Genomic DNA, 5,931 nt, shown 5'->3' on the forward strand with positions numbered 1-5,931 from the left:
CCCAGCACTTTGGGAAACTGAGGTGGGCAGATCACTTGAGCCCAGGAGTTCCAGACCAGCCTGGGCAATATGGAAAAACCTTGTCTCTACAAAAAATACCACCACCAACAAAAAATTAGCTGGGCATGGTGACGTGTGCCTGTAGCCTCAGCTACTTGGGAGGCTGAGGTGGGAGGATCACTTGAGACTGAGAGGTTGAGGCTGTAGTGAGCCATGACTGCACCATTTCACTCAACCTGGGCAACAGGGTGAGACCCTGACTCAAAAAAAAAAAACCTACATCTCCAGCTTTATTTTCCAAAATTCTCCACAATAAACCCTTTGCTCTAGTCAAGCTATTTATCTTCTATCTTCTAAAATGGGCATTTCTAATTCCAAGTTCGCTAAGACTTTTGTTTCTCTCTAAAATATTACTTTCCTTCTTCCTGTTCCCTTAAGACCTACGTGAGATTCTTTTGTTCTTTCAGTAAACACCAATTGAATGCCAAATGAAATACACTGTCTGGAATGCTGGGTAGAGTAAGAACAAGTTTCTGTCCTTATGTAATTTATATTCTGAGAGGAAATGCGTTAAAAATAAATTAAAACTTTAATTATTTAATTACAAGTGTGATAAATGCTAAAAATAGGAGGTACAGGAAAGCAAGATAACCTATAATTGGGGGAAAACCTGTCTGGGAGATCAAGAAGGCATTCCCATACATTGTTGTGACAACGTTTTTGGAAGGCAATACTGCAGTGTATTAATGACCCAGCTCCTTCGACCTAGCAGTTCCACTTTAGGAATAAAAGTAACATGGCAGTAAAAGTAATACAGCTTAAAGCAGCATGTGGCTTTGGCTCCCAGTGAAGTTTCAGGTGTTACAAAGCATAATACCCCTCCAAGCCAGGCTGCCCAAAAGGTCAAATCCAGAAACCAGTCTAGTGGACTGAGGAAAGCAAGTGAAGGTAACTTGACATGCCCTAAAGAACTGTTCAAGTGACTGGACTCATTGTGAGATGCCTGATGCATTCCAGAGAAGTCAGATTTAGGTCCAATAGCAAAATACAAGAAGTCAAGCACATGAGGGCCTCCTGTGAGATCTGGATGGGGCAGCCAGGCATGGTGGCTCATGCCTGTAATCCCAGCATTCTGGGAGGCCAAGGCTGAAGGATCATTTGAGCCCAGGAGTTCAAGATTAGCCTGGGCAACATGGTAAAACCCCATCTCTACAAAAAATACAAAAAAAATTAGCTGGGCATGGTGGCATGTGCCTGTAGTACCAGCTACTGGCGGGGGCTGAGGTGGGAGGATCACTGGAACCCGGGAGGTTGAGGCTGTAGTGAGCTGTGATCACACCACCGCACTCCATCCTGGGTGACTGAGTGAGATGCTGTCTAATAACAACAAAATCTCAATGGGACCCAGCATGGTGGCTCATGCCTATAATCCCAGTGCCTTAGCTGGCTGGGATGGAGGATCTTACCTGAGGCCAGGAGTCTGAGACCAGCCTGGGCTATATGGACTTTACCAAAAACTCTTTATAAAAATTAGTCAGGTGTAGTGGCGCATGCCTGTAGTCCTAGCTACTCAGTAGGCTGAGGTGGGAGGATCATTTGAGCCCAGGAATTTGAGGCTGCAGTGAGTTAGGATGGCGCCACTGCACTCCGGCCTGGACAACAGAGCTCGCGAGACTCTGTGTATTTAAAAAAAAAAAAAAAAAAAAAAGATCCTGATGGAAGACTTTCAGGAAAAACTTATCCATTAATAGCATTTAACGAAACAGTTGCTGAACATGGGAGCAGCGTTCAGAGCTGGTTACTCGGAGCACATTCGTTTTATTGGCCCAAAGGGTTGATATGTATCCCCCTTCACCAATGGAAGGTGGTCTCCAACTCCCCGTTTGTGGCCTGTTAGGAACCAGGCTGCACGGCAGGAGGCAGGCGGTGGGCAAGTGAAGCTTCATCTGTATTCACAGCCACTCCCCATCGCTTGCATTACTGCCTGAGCTCCACCTTTCATCACATCAGCTACAGCATCAGATTCCCATAGGAGCGAACTCTGTGCATGAGAGGCTCTAGATGGCCACTCTTTATGACAATCTAGTACTTAATGATCTATCACTGTCTCCCATCCCCTCAGATGGGACCGTCTAGTTGCAGGAAAACAAGCTCAGGGCTCCCACTGATTCTACATTATGGCAAGTTGTATAACTATTTTATTATATATTACAATGTAATAATAATATAAAGTGCAAAATACATGTAATTCACTTCAATCATCCCAGAACAACGCCCGCACCCCCGACCGTGGAAAAACTGTCTTCTATGAAACTGGTCCCTGCTACTGAAAGCGTTGGGACTGCTGCTCTATAAGATCCGATTTCACTGGTTGTAAAAATAATGGCTTCATTGCATTGTACCTTGAAGTAAAGGTTATTTGTTGTCAGGATGAGGATCAAACAACTAATCTTTTCATAGGGCCAGACAAGCGCTAAATCTCCCAAGACATGACCTGTGATCATTTGGTTGTTGAGTCAAAGTTGCAAAAATTAAGTATGATCAGGTAGAGGCTGTGAAAGGATTTGGGGGAGCAGGACAGAAAGTAGACTGCATATAACCTTCAAAAAAGAAACCTCTTACGGCATCAGTAACATAGCCTTCTGTAGTATTTCTCCTTTTTCTGTCCTGGACCCAGTTGACATTCTCCAGTTATTCCATTGCCCATGACTGTGCCATCACCGAAGTTAAATTCCCTGTGAAGTTTGTGTAACATAATCCATATATGGTTAATAACGGTTCCTCTGATGTTAAGGCGGGTATGGTTGAGATGGCTCATCTGACTGAGTAGCAACACCCTGTGAGCAAAAGTGTGCATGGAAGAGTTATATTTTGTGCAAAGCAGAGCAGTCCTCAAGCGATACAGGTGGCCATTAGGCACGGATGTGACTGTCTCATTCTCAATTACACAGAGGCACCAATCGGTTCTTCTGTTGTAGTGACACCACCAATGATTGCACCTGTATGACTTACCAAGAATAACATTGGCAAATACATATCTGGATTTGTGTGTTGTCCTTTTGCTTGCCCTAGTTTGAGTAGACACCCCAAAAGCTGAATGAGGTGATACAGAACTATTCGGCTGGGTGCGGTGGTTCACGCCTGTGATCCCAGCACTTTGGGAGGCCGAAGCAGGCAGATCACAAGGTCAGGAGTTCGAGACCAGCCTGGTCAACATGGTGAAACCCTGTCCCTACTAAAAATACAAAAAATTACCTGGGCATGGTAGCAGGCGCCTGTAATCCCAGCTACTCAGGAGGCTGAGACAGGAGAATCACTTGAACCTGGGAGGCAGAGGTTGCAGTGAGCTGAGACCACGCCACCGCACTCCATTCTGGGCAACAGAGTGAGACTCCATCTCAAAAAAAAAAAAAAAAAACTATTGATAACATCTCTCTAGGGTGGCTGTAATGGGACAGAGTCATCGGCTTCCCTAATGAATATTACACATAGCATCTTCACATACTAGGTCTGCATGGCAGGGAATAGATGTGTTAAGATTATCAAGGGTGCCTCCTGTGTAGCACTGCAAGCCTGATATTTCCACAATATAGCTACCAACCCAGGAAACCATCACTAAGAGGAGCAGTAGGAAGAACAGCTGACTTATACCAAGGCTCAGTAATTGCAAACAGTGGAGTGAGCTCCCATGGGGTGATGGTTCACCCAGCAGCAGGAATTCCTTGGGACATCTGAAAACGGGCATGTTTGTTGATCTGTTAATGGCCTTGAATGCTTTACTGGTGACTGTAGCTATGATTCTATAGCAGCCCTAACAACAGAGATGTCTAATCTCAACTAATCTCTGATCTAAGATCAACAGCTATGTCATCTGTGTCAAAATCACTCAGAGCTGCCTTTTCCTCTTTGTAGCTCTCACACTTTGGATGTGCTCCTCTAATCCTTTCTGAAAGAGCTAAGCTGACCCCCACTACCGTTGGAGGAAACTCCTGGAGCAGTGCTGGGGTTTTCACTGCAATCAGTTGCTCCAAGTTCGTCTTGTACATGGCTCTTCGACCTTGGGCTTGTGGATTAGGGGCCTGTGGAGGAGCTCTGTGACTGCTCTAATATCTATGGATAGTTCCGAGGCATTGTATTTAGTGAAAAAACTGGAAACCATATGCATGTCCATGAATTTAAAAAGGGGGATAGGCCGGGTGCCGTGGCTCACACCTGTAATTCCAGCACTTTGGGAGGCTGAGGTGGGTGGATCACCTGAGGTTGGGAGTTCGAGATCAGCCTGAGCAACATGGAGAAACCCCGTCTCTACTAAAAATACAAAATTAGCCGGATGTGGTCGCGCATGTCTGTAATCTCAGCTACTCAGGAGGCTGAAGCAGGAAAATTGCTTGAACCCGGGAGGCGGAGGTTGCAGTGAGCCAAGATCGTGCAGCCTAGGCAATAAGAGCGAAACTCCATCTCAAAAACAAACAACCAACCAAAAAAGCAGGGGATAGACTAATTTCTAGTACTTCCAGACTATGGAATATGATACAGCTGATAAACCAAAACACATTAGATCGATATGATTTATCCTAAAGGATGTTGATTATAAGTTTCAACTTGTTTAGAATGAGCCCATATTCATCAAAAATTCTGTATGCACCAGATGAGGTGGCTCACGCCTGTAATCCCAGCAGTTTGGGAAGCCAAAGTGGGCAGATCCCCTGAAGTCAAGAGGATAAGACCAGCCTGGCCAACATGGTGAAACCCCGTCTTATGGAGGAAAAGTTAAATATTAAATTTGAACTCAATTGGACTTGAACACAAGGAATGGTTACATGCCAGAAATCTGTCCCTGGGCACTGGCTCAGGAACAGATGGACTATACTGATTGTTCTTGATACATACATCATCTGCCTCGAGGCAATAAACAAAACCTTGAAAATAGGCTGACCTTTCCGTGTTCCTTGAGTCCAGTGACAAAAGGCCCTTGTGCCTGGGCCTCATGCCAAAGAGAATACTATAAAAAGGTCAGGCCAGGTGCGGTGGCTCATGCCTGTAATCCCAGCATTTTGGGAGGCCAAGGTGGGCAGATCACCTGAGGTCAGAGGTTCGAGACCAGCCTGGCCAACGTGGTGATACCCCATCTCTACTAAAAATACCAAAAATTAGTTGGGCATAGTGGCAGGCGCCTGTAATCCCAGCTACTCAGGAGGCTGAGACAGGAGAATCCCTTGAACCTGGGAGGTGGAGGTTGCAGTGCATGCTATTGCACTCCAGCCTGGGCAACAAGAGTGAAACTCCATCTCAAAAAAAAAAAAAATGGTCAGGGTCCCAGACTATGCTGAAGCTGCATGAGACCTCTCCTCCTCTGTGCGTGGACCAGTGGCCAACTCTGGAACCCAGGCTGTTGCTTCCCGGTCTGGTGATGAATCCTCCATCATCTGGTGAGTGTATATACGCTGATTGTTTTGTTTTGTTTTTTTCTCGCTGCTGTTTGCTCAATGCACCTTCTCTTTTATACTTAAATAAACCTAAAGTACTTCACAATCTGCACTTGTTGTGAGTGCTGTGTGTTTGCTTTTACCTGCGCACCCCCCACACAGAACGTGTCTCTACTGAAAAAAAAAAAAATAGCCAGGTGTGGTGCATGTGCCTGTAATCCCTGCTACTTGGGAGGCTGAGGCACGAGAATCATTTGAACCTGGGAGAGGGAGATTGCAGTGAGCTGAGATCATGCCACTGCACTCCAGCCTGAGCGAGAGAGTGAGACTGTCTCACAAAACAACAACAGCAACAAAAATTAGCCAGGCGTGGTGGCATGCACCTGTATACTCCCAGCTGCTCGGGAGGCTGGGGCATGGGAATCACTTGAACCAGGAAAGCAGAGGTGGCAGTAAGTCGAGATTGCACCACTGCACTCCAGCCTGGGCAAGAGAGTGAGATTCT

Source organism: Colobus angolensis, unplaced genomic scaffold, assembly GCF_000951035.1.
Source record: "Colobus angolensis palliatus isolate OR3802 unplaced genomic scaffold, Cang.pa_1.0 Scaffold4, whole genome shotgun sequence".
NCBI classification, from domain to species: Eukaryota; Metazoa; Chordata; class Mammalia; order Primates; family Cercopithecidae; genus Colobus; species Colobus angolensis.